At 37.3% G+C, this 12,500-nt stretch overlaps 1 protein-coding gene across 12 annotated transcripts in view; it reads right to left on the reverse strand.

The window, feature by feature from the left end:
* Nucleotides 1–12,500, reverse strand: part of LOC144979807 (voltage-dependent calcium channel type A subunit alpha-1-like) — a 591,855-nt gene that overhangs the window by 211,484 nt on the left and 367,871 nt on the right. The window lies entirely within an intron of this gene.

A 12,500-nucleotide genomic window follows, 5' to 3' on the forward strand; every position in this document is an offset into this window, starting at 1 on the left:
CAACTACAGACAAACACTGGGAGGCGTGCATTCTCGCTCGTGATTATTGTAGATAACGACAGATCGACGTTCAGCTAAATAGACAGACTTCGGACAGTCATCTGGACGGACAAACGCAGAGAGTATTTTCGCTCTTTACCTTTTTGGACTATTACTGACAGATATTGAGATAAACATAGACAAACGCTGGCAGGAGCATAATTCTCGATCTTGATTTGTGTGGATGAATACAGACAGACATTTAGATAATAGACAGACTTTGGACAGACAATCATAGACAGACAGACATACAGACAAACCCTGGTAAAGCGGATTCTCGATCTTGACTTTTGTAGTTAAATACAGACAGACATTCAGATAAATAGGCGGACTTTGGACAGACAATCAGAGACAGACAGATAAACGCTAGAAGGAGCGTACTCTCAAACTTGACTTGTATAGATGAATACAGAATTCCAAAAAGCAAGAGTGTAAGAAATGTATATTATTCCAGCCCTCCAATGGGAAAACCCTATAATTCCTTCTTGATTAAATAAAACATCCATTTAATAAGATCTACATTTGTTACATCAAAATTCTCATGACATAATATTATAATCTCCCTTCATCCACCATTATTGTTAAATGTCCTGATATGATTTTTATTCAATAATTCATGTTAACAGATATTTTTCGCTTCTGTATGCATAGGCTATGCACTTTTCTGTGAATGCGTGTGTCTTTGCGCGGGTGTGTGTGCGCGCTTGTATAATGGATGTGTGTACAAAAATGTGTTTAATGATGTTTCACAATTTTGTGCGCCTAGAGCTGTTTTGTCAACGGGATTGGGCGCTATACAAATAAACTTCTTCATTATTATTTCTTATTCAATACGTAATCATTGAATAATGCTTTAAATGCGCTAAACAAAAATTGTATTCAACGATTGCAGAATATTTTCGCACATTTTATTGCTGTGAAATTAGGTGTTAAAGACAGTTGATTGGCATTTATAAATAATCTTTTGGTGCGCATGAATGCAAATCCATCGTTTTTAGTTTTGGATCAAATTGTCACATGCCCTGACAGAGAGAACGTCAACATAGCATTGCGCATGCGTCGCTCTTATCAACGGAGAAAATTTATCGTTTAGTTAATGAGATATCACTAATTATATTTGAGAAATCACTTTTCAAAGTGTTATTATATACATACTTTATAAAATAAATAGAAATATAACAAATAAACTTATTTTGATGAAAAGTTTGAAGTTAATATTTTTATTATATAAAACTATGTAGGCCTATATTATCATAACATTTTAAAAGGGATATCTCACTACCCAGTTGGTAACAGAGACGCATGCGCAATGCTATGTTGACGTTCTCTCTGTAAGGGTATGTCAAATTGTCATTCAAGCAGATGGAGAAAAATACAAATATGGCGAATGGAAATACTGCTACTATACAATTGGTCACGAAAAATATAAACATCTTACTTGGAGTGTGGAATAAATATATTCTTTCATTTATTTTGTATTTATTAAACCCTTTATTTATTTATTGTGCAATAACACATACTCGAAAGCTCGTAGTGTTATTCGACACGATAACAAATATATTATATATATAATATTATATTATATATATATGTATATATATATAATTATGTCTTTTGCGCCACGATATCATAAGATATCGTCGCCTAGGCATTACACGAGGGAATATAGATAACTCATCAAACAAGATGTCTGTTGTCAACAGGAATCACCTATGTTGTCCAAGTGAGCAAATTGGGTGTTGATAATCTTGCTCAAGGAAAAAACAAAAGTGCCTGAAGCGGGGCTCGAACCCGGGTCATCCGGATCACAGTGCAATACCTTAAAAACTTGGTCACTTCGCCGATATATTGGATATATATATATATATATATACATATATATATATATATATATATATATATATATATATATAAAATCAATAAAATCACTCACATAAAACTGAAAGGAAGTATGTCTTCAAAGAGGCTTTAAATTAAAAGAGGCCAGGGAATTACGGTGTCTCGTGTCTGCTGAAAAGGCATTCCACACAGAGGAAGTAGAATGTGACTATAATTTAGGGATATTTTGATAATATTATGCATGGGGGACGAATTATGACGAGAATTGAGTTGTTTCATTTTTAATGGTTTTACAACAAATGTAAGTCATATCAGCGCCAGTAAAGAAGAAAGAAAATTGGATAGTAAAAACATTCCAGATGTCTTGAGGAAAAAGTAAGACAAAGGAGAATCGTTCAAATTGGGAACAGATGTAAATTCCAAGAGCACTCACTACCAGGCGTCAAATTTATTGCCGCATTTTTGTGTACAGTCGCAACACAACGCTCGATCAGATGTTCTGCGGTTTGCGCCACTTTGAACAAGTTAAAAGAAAAAAAAAGAGATTTTATATAGCGCAATATCCACTAAACGTGCTCAAAGCGCTTTCCAAGGGGTCCCTATCCAACAGCAATATTTAAAATTTAGGACATGACATGACCCCTGTTAGGCGATATTATAAATTTTTCGGACAGAGACAACGCTGTTAACGGCTAGGTACTCATTTTACACCTGAGTACGGTGAGAGAATGTGAGTAAAGAGCCTTTTCCAAGAACTCAACTATGCGCCGAGCGAGGCTCGAACCCAGGACCTTCCTATCCGAAAGCGAGTGTCATACCACAAGACCACACAGCCGCACACTTTGGGAGTTCGTCGCATTGAAAACAGTTAGAAATGTCAACTGTTAACACCCTAGAATTTCAAGAATAACTGTATTTCAATTTGTAACCCTCCGTGTCAAACGGTATTATACACCCCGATGAAATACCGGGTTTAGACGCTGGATCACCACCACACACACACACACACATACACACACATACACATTGACACAAAAACCCACGTATATATATATATGGCATGGCATACAGTCAAGATTATCCCCCCCCCCTTTTCTCCCCCCCCTCCCCCTTTTTTAAAAACGAAGTAATCTATGAAAAAGATACGGAAAACCAAATCCAATCGTCCCTCTAACCACGAAGACTGTCAGTCAAAAACCTTAATAAACTGTCACAGAATTCCAATGGTGTAGAAGACAATTTAGGGGTGGCGGTAAGGGGGGGGGGGGGTTACGAGGTTGGCAGCGGCGTGGCGTGCTTACAGTGTAACGTGGTGCCATAATCCGAAGAAAATGACTTACACATCCCATAGAGATCTAGTTGTAAACACAAAAGAATGAATAAAAAAAGACAAGACTTACTCAAATAAATAAGAGGCGGTATAAACCATTTCTCAGTTTTTGGGGTATTTTTTCAACATGCTGTAATCCCATTTTAAAAAGATGGATGCGTTGCCAGGCACCAAATCAACCAATATAGCAACGCCCCTGAGGTTGGGGGATGCAGAAACGCCTAGAACTACAAAAAATTCAGAGACAGAAATACGATTTTTTGGCCCCAGCGACAGAGCAACAGTCGCTTCTTTGACACAACAATCTTGGTGAAAAGGAAATAATTTAGTTCTTATGAACCTTGGGAGCATTTTGTTTTTGATCATGCTGAGAGCAAATTGTTTATTTTTAAAGCTATTTATTTAAGGCTGCCTCTATTCTCACCCCACGCCCCGGCCGATTGGATTACTGAAACAAACGTCGCCGGCTTTTTGCGATTTTGATTTGATTGATTTTTTCTTTTTAATTGTGCAACTTGTGACAAGAAACTTAACAAATTACTGCATTACAACCTTTGGATTAAACATACAACAATTGTGGACTACTATTATGAAGACTAGCATCGGGGGGTGAGAATAGTCACTTCGTTTATTTAATGTGACTTTTTCTTTTTTCCCCTTGGAAGTTACGATTTTTGTGAAATTTCGAGTAGGCAGCACTAGGGATGTAGTAGTGGCTGTGGTGGGGGAAGAAGGGGGAGAAATAGGGGGGGGGGGGGGGGGGGGGGGATAAGAGCGGGTGGAATAGACTAGATATTGAATTTAGATTCTGTCCCTCCCCTCTTCCCCCTTCAATCTGCCTGCCTTCTCTGCTGAGTAATGAAGATGTGTGTGTGTGTGTGTGTGTGTATTTGTGTGTGTGTGTGTGTGTGTGTGTGACAGGAGTTGTTTACTGGTTGGCAATCGCAGTGAGTGATGGTGGTGCGGTGGTGGGGGTAGTAGTAGTAGTAGTAGTAGTAGTAGTAGTAGTAGTAGTAGTAGTAGTATTAGTAGTAGTAGTAGTAGTAGTAGTAGTAGTAGTAGTAGTAGTAGTAGTTGCGATACGGTCTTTGCTTCGAATCCGAAAGGTACCGAGTTCGATCACATCCGCTGCTGCGCTGTGCTTCCTTGAGCATCGCAAGTCGCCTCGAACTAGCTCAGGTTGTGGCGCTGCACTCCGGCTAACGCCTGGGTAATTCCATCCAGTCTTCCCTTGGAATAGATCCTAAAAACAAAGTTTCCCTATGGGGATGAATAAAGGGAATAAAGGGAATTTTAAATGAATGAATGAATAAAAGTTTTGTTATACGGCACTTGCAACACATTAAGGTCATATCAGCGCTATTAAAAAGGAGAAAATGGTATATTAAAAGTTCTAGAATTACAATTAAAGCACCCAGAAAAGGTAAGACAAAGGGGAATTAGTTCAAATAAGAAACAGGTGCAGATTCCAAGAGCACACTATCAAAGTACTTAGTTTGAGACCACTAAGTCTCACCAAGACACAAGCACAAGTCCCTACTATGAAGAATGCACTCAAATGTTTTACAAATCATATGTAATATAAAGAAAATATAATACAGTGCGTAACAGAGAGATGATTTACAAGGAAAAAAATATCATCTCCCAAAACTAACTATACATTTCGAAATTTCTCCCCCGCGAGGGTAGAAAGTTCCTTATTCAACTCTTCAACTTTATCTACTCAAAAGTTTAAATCATTAAGCACCACTTTCACAGTGTTAGTAATATACTTTTGTATGAATTAACACTCCCTCGGGAGATGTTATGGGAACTGTTTTAGTTTTCTCCCCCGTGGGGGTAGAAAGTTCCCTATTCAAATCTTCAACTTTATCTGGCTCCATTGTTTATTAGAAGTAATTTAAACATTTTCCCTCAAATGTTTAAATCATTAAGCACCACTTTCACAGTGTTAATAATATACTTTTGTATGAATTAACACTCCCTCGGGAGATGTTATGGGAACTGTTTTAGTTTTCTCCCCCGCGGGGGTAGAAAGTTCCCTATTCAAATCTTCAACTTTATCTGGCTCCATTGTTTATTAGAAGTAATTTAAACATTTTCCCTCAAATGTTTAAATCATTAAGCACCACTTTCACAGTGTTAATAATATACTTTTGTATGAATTAACACTCCCTCGGGAGATGTTATGGGAACTGTTTTAGTTTTCTCCCCCGCGGGGGTAGAAAGTTCCCTATTCAACTCTTCAACTTTATCTGGCTCCATTGTTTATTAGAAGTAATTTAAACATTTTTCTTCAAAAGTTTAAATCATTAAGCACCACTTTCACAGTGTTAATAATATGCTCCAATGGGAATTGGTATGTCACAGGTCTAATAACAGATTAAAAATCCAATAAGGATAAGGAAAAATTAACACAATTGTTTGCATTAAATAGACAAAACAAGACGCGTCCAGCCTTCTTGACAGTCGAACGTGAACTGACAGTCACGGCGTGATTCTTCATGTGTAACCCAATTCGGAATTGGGGTACGAGGTAGAGTTGACTGTTTCCCTCTCAGCCAGGGTAACTCGTCTGGACCAGGACAAAACAAAGTAATCGCATTCCAAGACAAAGACAGAAAGGAGGTTGGAAAACAGATATAGGGTGATAGAAGACGCAGTAAATACCTCCCTGCCCACTTTGGGAGGTCAAGAACCCCACCCTGGAATGAATGAATGAGTCAATGAACAAAATGAATGAATGAGCGGAAGAAGTTATGAATGAGAATGTACAACAACCACCCATGTCTTGTTTGTCATGTTGTTGTAATATAATTAGACAGGCCAGCGAGTAATGCTGTTTACAAAAATACACAGGATTAGGCCAGAAAAGATACTGGGAGGACGTGACTTGAATGGCGATGCGACTTAACAACACGAGGCATCGGCCTATGATTGGTTTTTGCTGTTGTTATTATATGTGGTGGTGGAGGAGGTTGGAGACAAAGAGGAGGAGGTGGTGGTGGTGATTGTAGTTGAGACAGAGGAGGAAGAAGAGGGAGGAGGAGAGACGGAGGGGGATTAGGAGGAGAAAAGAGTTGTTGAGGAACGGGTGGCGGAGGAAGAAGAAGAAGACATTGAAGAAGAAGAAGAAGAAGACATTGAAGAAGAAGAAGAAGAAGAAGAAGAAGAAGAAGAAGAAGAAGAAGAAGAAAAGAAGAAGAAGAAGAAGAAGAAGAAGAAGAAGAAGAAGAAGAGGAAGAAGAGAAGAAGAGGAAGAAAGAAGAAGAAGAAGAAGAAAGAAGAAGAAGAAGAAGAAGAAGAAGAAGAAGAAGAAGAAGAAGAAGAAGAAGAAGAAGAAGATTATTACGATGATGGTGATGATGATGATGATGATGATGATGATGCGGAGGAGGAGGAAGAGGAAGAGGAGGAGGAGGAGGAGGAGGAGGATGGATGAGGTGGAAGATGATGATGACGAGGAGGAGGATGAGGTGGATTAGAAGGAAGAGAGGGAAGAAGAAGAAGAAGGAAATGAAGAAATCAAGAAAAAATAGGAAAAGAAAATATAAGAGGTAGAATAGGAAGACGATGCATCCATACGTAGGAAATAGTCCAATGGGTACGTCCAGACCAAAATAGGCTGGTCAAGTGTTGGTAGGAAATTGCACAGACACGTCAATAAATTGGATAGACGCATCCGTGAACAGAAAATCATATTCTTCCACCCCCCCCCCCCACCGTCCTCCTCTCCCCCCCCCCCCCCCCCCCTCCCAACTTTCTTGCCTTCAACACCCCGCCCCCTCCTCTCTTCGACCCCCCCCCCCCCACCACCCAACTTTCCTTCAACACCCGCCCCCCCCCCCCCATCCTTCTTTTTACCCGCCAACTCAACTTTTAGTGTTCAATGTAACTGATCTATAATAGTATTCTGCCGTATTCTGGCAAAAAAAAAAAAAAAAAAAAAAAAACAACGCAAAAAAACATATTTAAAAATTTGGCCAGAAAACTCGTCCTATCGATTTAAATGACCCTCATCTTGGCAAAAACTCTCAAACATGGGACTTCGCACGAAGTCCCATGTTTGAGAGTGTTTGCCAAGATGAGGGTCAATTTAAATCGATCGATATTTGAAGGACGAGTTTTCTGGCCAAATATTTAAATATGGTTTTTTTTAAAACCAGAGTAGGGCAGAATAGTATTAGAATTTATCTGGCTGAAATGAGAACACGGTCAGTCTTGGATGCTGATATTGGATTTTTTTTGTTTGCACGTGTTTATTTTACATTTTGTTTTTGTTTTTCTATTTCTTTTGAAATTTCCGGTTCGGATGTTTGGGCAACTAAGGGAGATAATTCTCAACACCATTACAATAAATAAATACGACCAACACCCCCCCCCCCCCCCCCCCCCCCCTCTACCCAAATACGAGATTGTCTAAGATAACCAAATATCGAAAAATGAATTCAAATTTATAAATTAACAGAAATATGATATTTCTTTTAGGGTTTCAAATAAAAAATGAATTCATTTATTTCCTTTTAAAATTTTTTTGTTTGTTTGTTTTGTTTTGTTGCTATTTACGAAAATTTATAAATTTCTCCTCATTGACAAAAAAAAAAAAAAAAAAAAAAAAAAAAAAAAAAAAAAAAAAAAAAAAAAAAAAAAAATTATCCCATGTCTCGTAATTTTGTCGGTGTATTCACTACAGATTCTATCTAGACCTGATATAATGCTGTTGTGAGGCCATTGGTCAAGCCCAACGTTTACATATATCCAGGTCTGATAACCCAAAATGGTAACCAATGCAGAATATTCTCCATTGCTGTAAAGCGTTTTCCCCCATTACAACAATGCTAAAACGAGCCCATACTTGCGTCCGGTTATCAGACCTGCAAAAATTTTCACGTTGGTCAAAACTAACAAATGATTGACCTCATCAATACTAGCTGTCTTGGAATTTCCAAAGCTGGTATAATGGCTTTATAGAGAGAGAGAGAGAGAGAGAGAGAGAGAGAGAGAGAGAGAGAGAGAGAAAAGAGAGAGAGAGAGAAGAAGAGAGAGAGAGAGAGAGAGAGAGAGAGAGAGAGAGAGAGAGAGAGAGAGAGAAAGAGTGACATACCCATCAAAATAACCATAACAATTTATACCAAATGACGTCATCAATACGTGCTGTCTCGGAATTTCCAAACCCTTTAGCAATGGGATAGAATTCACGAAGGGATGAATAAGCAAACGGAAATGACCTTTGTGCATGTCGGAAACGACCACAATATATCAATGTAGATGAATGGCTATGTGGTATAGTGGTATCGGATCGTAAGGTCTTGAGTTCGAGCCTTGCTCGGCGCCTAGTTGAGCCCCTGGGAAAGGCTCTTTACTCACATTCTCTATCCGTACTTGGGTATAAAATGAGTACCTGGCCGTTTACAGCGTTGTCTCTGTCGGGGAAAAAATTGAAATAGCCCAATGTACGTTCTGTGTTTAATATTTTGCTCTTTTTAGACATGTCTTGATATCTTGTCTTCCTCTAGCTCTCTTTCCTTCGATCATCCCAGATGTTACCAACTTTTCTATTCCGTCTCCTCTCCACACATGTCCGAGAAGCCGTAACTGCCTCTTTCTGATCAATATTCTTCCCTTTCTCACCTTCTCCAACACTTCTTCGTCCGTATACCTGACTGTCCATGATAGCCTCAACATTCTTCTATACACCCACATCTCAATTGCCTCTAACCTCCTCGTTCATTTTTTGTCAAGAGCTAGAGGAATACAAAGAATGATTTATTTAAATAACCCAAGAATGGCCAAATGTGATTTTAAAAGCAACACAGATTTCATGCGCACCGCAGAGGATCGTCATTCGTGGAGACAGCTGACCGGCAACGTGCTCAAGAGCACAAACCATGATGGATGATGATGAGACATGTTTTGATGTCTCGTCCATTAATTTGTTAATTTGTTACAGTCCCTAGCGTCGAGATACTTAAGTGGGGGGGGGGGGGGGGGGGGGGGGGTGCACTTGAAAGCTAACTTTTAACTTTTTTAAAGAGTTCCAAAAAAAAAAAAAGGTTTAAAGGCATTTGACCTACCTAGGCAACCCTTATTATGATACGTATTGTGCTGTTATGTTATGTTATGTGACACTTTGACGAAACACTTTATTTATTATTATTTTTTAAAATTTGGTCAGAAAACATTAAACTCAAATTTCCACAGATTAAGACAATCCCCCGGCTTGTCAAAAAACAAATAAAAACAATACAAAACAAAAAAACAAAAACAAAACAAAACCAAAAAAAACAAACAAACCCCCCCCCCCCCCCCCCCAAAAAAAAAAAACAAAAAAACAAAAAAAAAAAAACAAAACAAAACAACCCAACAAAAACAAATTTGCACTTGAAAGCTAACTTTTAACTTTTTTAAAGAGTTCCAAAAAAAGGTTTATTCAGTCCTAGGCTTTCGCCAATACATCAACAATTTGATGACAACATGCATGAATGTGGGAGGAAAAAAAGAACAAAGAAAAAAACAAAAACAAAAGGAAAAAGACAAGTCAAATGAACCCAAACTAACATCAAGATGATAATGGTATCACTAAGAATAAACTCCCTGATGAAATCAAATAAACAACAAAAGTGATGTCGTCACCAGCGCCTGCGGTCTACGAATTTCTTGCATCGATCGTCGTCGAACATTCTAGAAAAATTAAACACACCCTCAATAGTTCTGATATCAAAATCTTTGTTGTCGTTTCCCTCAGAAATAATAGAAGTAGGAAATAATTTGATTTAGAACTGAATAACGTCTGAGAAGACGTAAAAAGTAAGGAAAAGTCTGGACTTCGTTAGGATAAAAGAATTAAAAATAAAAAGATAATAATAATAATGCTGAGAACTTATAGATCGTTCGAAAATGACGTCACTAAGGTCATTGTTATTGTTTTTTGCCATCCGCGTTTATGAGTAATTCTCACTAAACTGTATTAACCTGACTATAAACGATCATGGTTACACAAAGTTTTGTGTGTTGGTCCGTTATACTTCAGGATGGCAATGTTGTGAACTCCTTAGCCAAGCGCATATTATCTATATAGCGCTTTAACTCCGAGACACCAGACTCTAAGCGCTTAAATTACAAATTACTTTGGCTGAAACTTACTCATTCACACATACAAGCATTTTTGACGCATACACACACACACACACACACACACACACGCACACACACAACACAAACCAGACAGACCTATCTTGCTTCTCATAACATCTACTAAAGACGAAACAGATATGTTTTAAGCGAAGGTTTAAAAATAGACAAAGATTCTTTTTCACGAATGCTCTGTGGTAAGACGTTCCAAACAGAGGGTCTGAAATGAGTAAAGGATCTCATTCCAGGACGGGACATGACGCCTGTTCGGCGATATTACAATTCTTTCGGACAAAGACAACGATGTTAACGGTCGGGTACTCATTTTACACCTGAGTACGGTGAGTAAAGCGCCATTCCAAGGATTCAACTAACTATGCGCCGAGAGCGAGGCTCGATTCCGATCCGAAAGCGAGTGTTATACCACTAGACATGAAATATGAATTTGATGAAAAGATTTTTTTGATTGATATATTTTTGATTGCCTACGTTGTAAATGATGATCAAAGTTATGAAATCAGATATGGGAGTGTTTGACCTGAATTTTTCTTATCCTTTATTTTCACAGGGTATTTAAAGGCATTTGACATACCTAGGCAACCCTTATTATGATACGTATTGTGCTGTTATGTTATGTTATGTGACACTTTGACTAAACACTTTATTTATTATTTTTTTTTAAATTTTGGTCAGAAAACATTAAACTCAAATTTCCACAGATTAAGACAATCCCCCGGCTTGTCAAAAAACAAAAAAACAAAAAAAACAACCAAAAACAAAACCCAAAAAAAAACCAAAAACAAACAAACCCCCCCCCCCAAAAAAAAAAAAAAACCAAAAAAAAAAAAACCCAACAAAACAAACAAAACAACCAAAAACAGCAAGACCCCTCAAACCTGAGGCTTCTTCTAGTCTCGGGTTTAACAGCTTGTTTTTTTTTTTTTTTGGTACCAAGTTGGGAGTTATGACACCACAATAATAATATACTTCAACGCACTAAGCGTTTTGAAAAAAAAACAAATTTAGCCAGAAAAGATTTAGTTCCATTTCCACCGATTAAGACAAGTTACGGCTTCTCAAAAAATACCAAACCCGAGGCTTCTAGGAAAAGCTAAAGAAGTATCGTGTTTAAAACGACTTGTATATATTTGTACAGGTCTGACATCCGAACCCAATTAAGGGCCTAGTTTAACATTGTTGGTATGGACAATATTTTGCGTCATTTAAAAAAAAAATTTCCATTACAACAATGAGCCAATAATGAATTGTGGGTTATCAGACCTGAAAATAAGTGCACGTCGGTCTAAAACGTTTTGACAAGTTCAGGTGTTATTTTGATTGGTCGATAATATTTGAGTTAAACTATTTCTGGCCAAAATGGATATTTTAAAAAAAATGCTATTTGTCAAAATACGGAAAGCCAGTTTCACCCTCGACAAAATCGCCCGTATATATAATACATAATGTAATAATAATATAGAGGCAATTATTGACTTTATTTAGCACAGCCAAACGATTTAGCATTGTGCATAATTACAACTTAACTCTCTCCTTACCAGCCATTTTCAGGATTTTCCCCCAAATTTTCCACCTAACTAACACAAAAATATATTTTTTATAACTCAAACAAAATAGCAGTAAGTTCTTGCGATACATAATTTCTTTGGCAAAACATACTCTACAACACACTGTTTATTTTCTTTAAATTTTATGATGTACAAGAGAAATTTGAATAAGAAAAATGTTGGTTGTATCGTAACGAATGTGACGATTTTCCTATAGTAGGTAAGGAGATGGTTAAGAGAGTAATGCTAATTATTCTACGGCTGACGAGGGCTTTAAAGGTCGTTATCGTCATGCAGATGATTCGCAACGTTAAATTATATTCAGTTCTGTTTTTTGGTGGTAACGATTTGTTTGTGTTTGTTTTTTTAATAATATGTGAAATATCACACGAATTAAAGATAATAATATCTTATGAGTAAAGTGCTCACAAATTTTGCCAGTCAAATAATAAAAAAAACATACAAAAAAACAAAACAAAAAACAACAAAAAAAAACAAAAAAAACAAACAACAAACAATCGTAAGTCAACAACAACAAAAAAACAAACAAGATAACATAAATACATAACTAAAACAAACAAACAAAACAAACAGAC

This window comes from Berghia stephanieae, chromosome 9 (genome assembly GCF_034508935.2).
Source record: "Berghia stephanieae isolate SIO BIC M18660-M18661 chromosome 9, UCSD_Bste_1.3, whole genome shotgun sequence".
Lineage (NCBI taxonomy): Eukaryota > Metazoa > Mollusca > Gastropoda > Nudibranchia > Aeolidiidae > Berghia > Berghia stephanieae.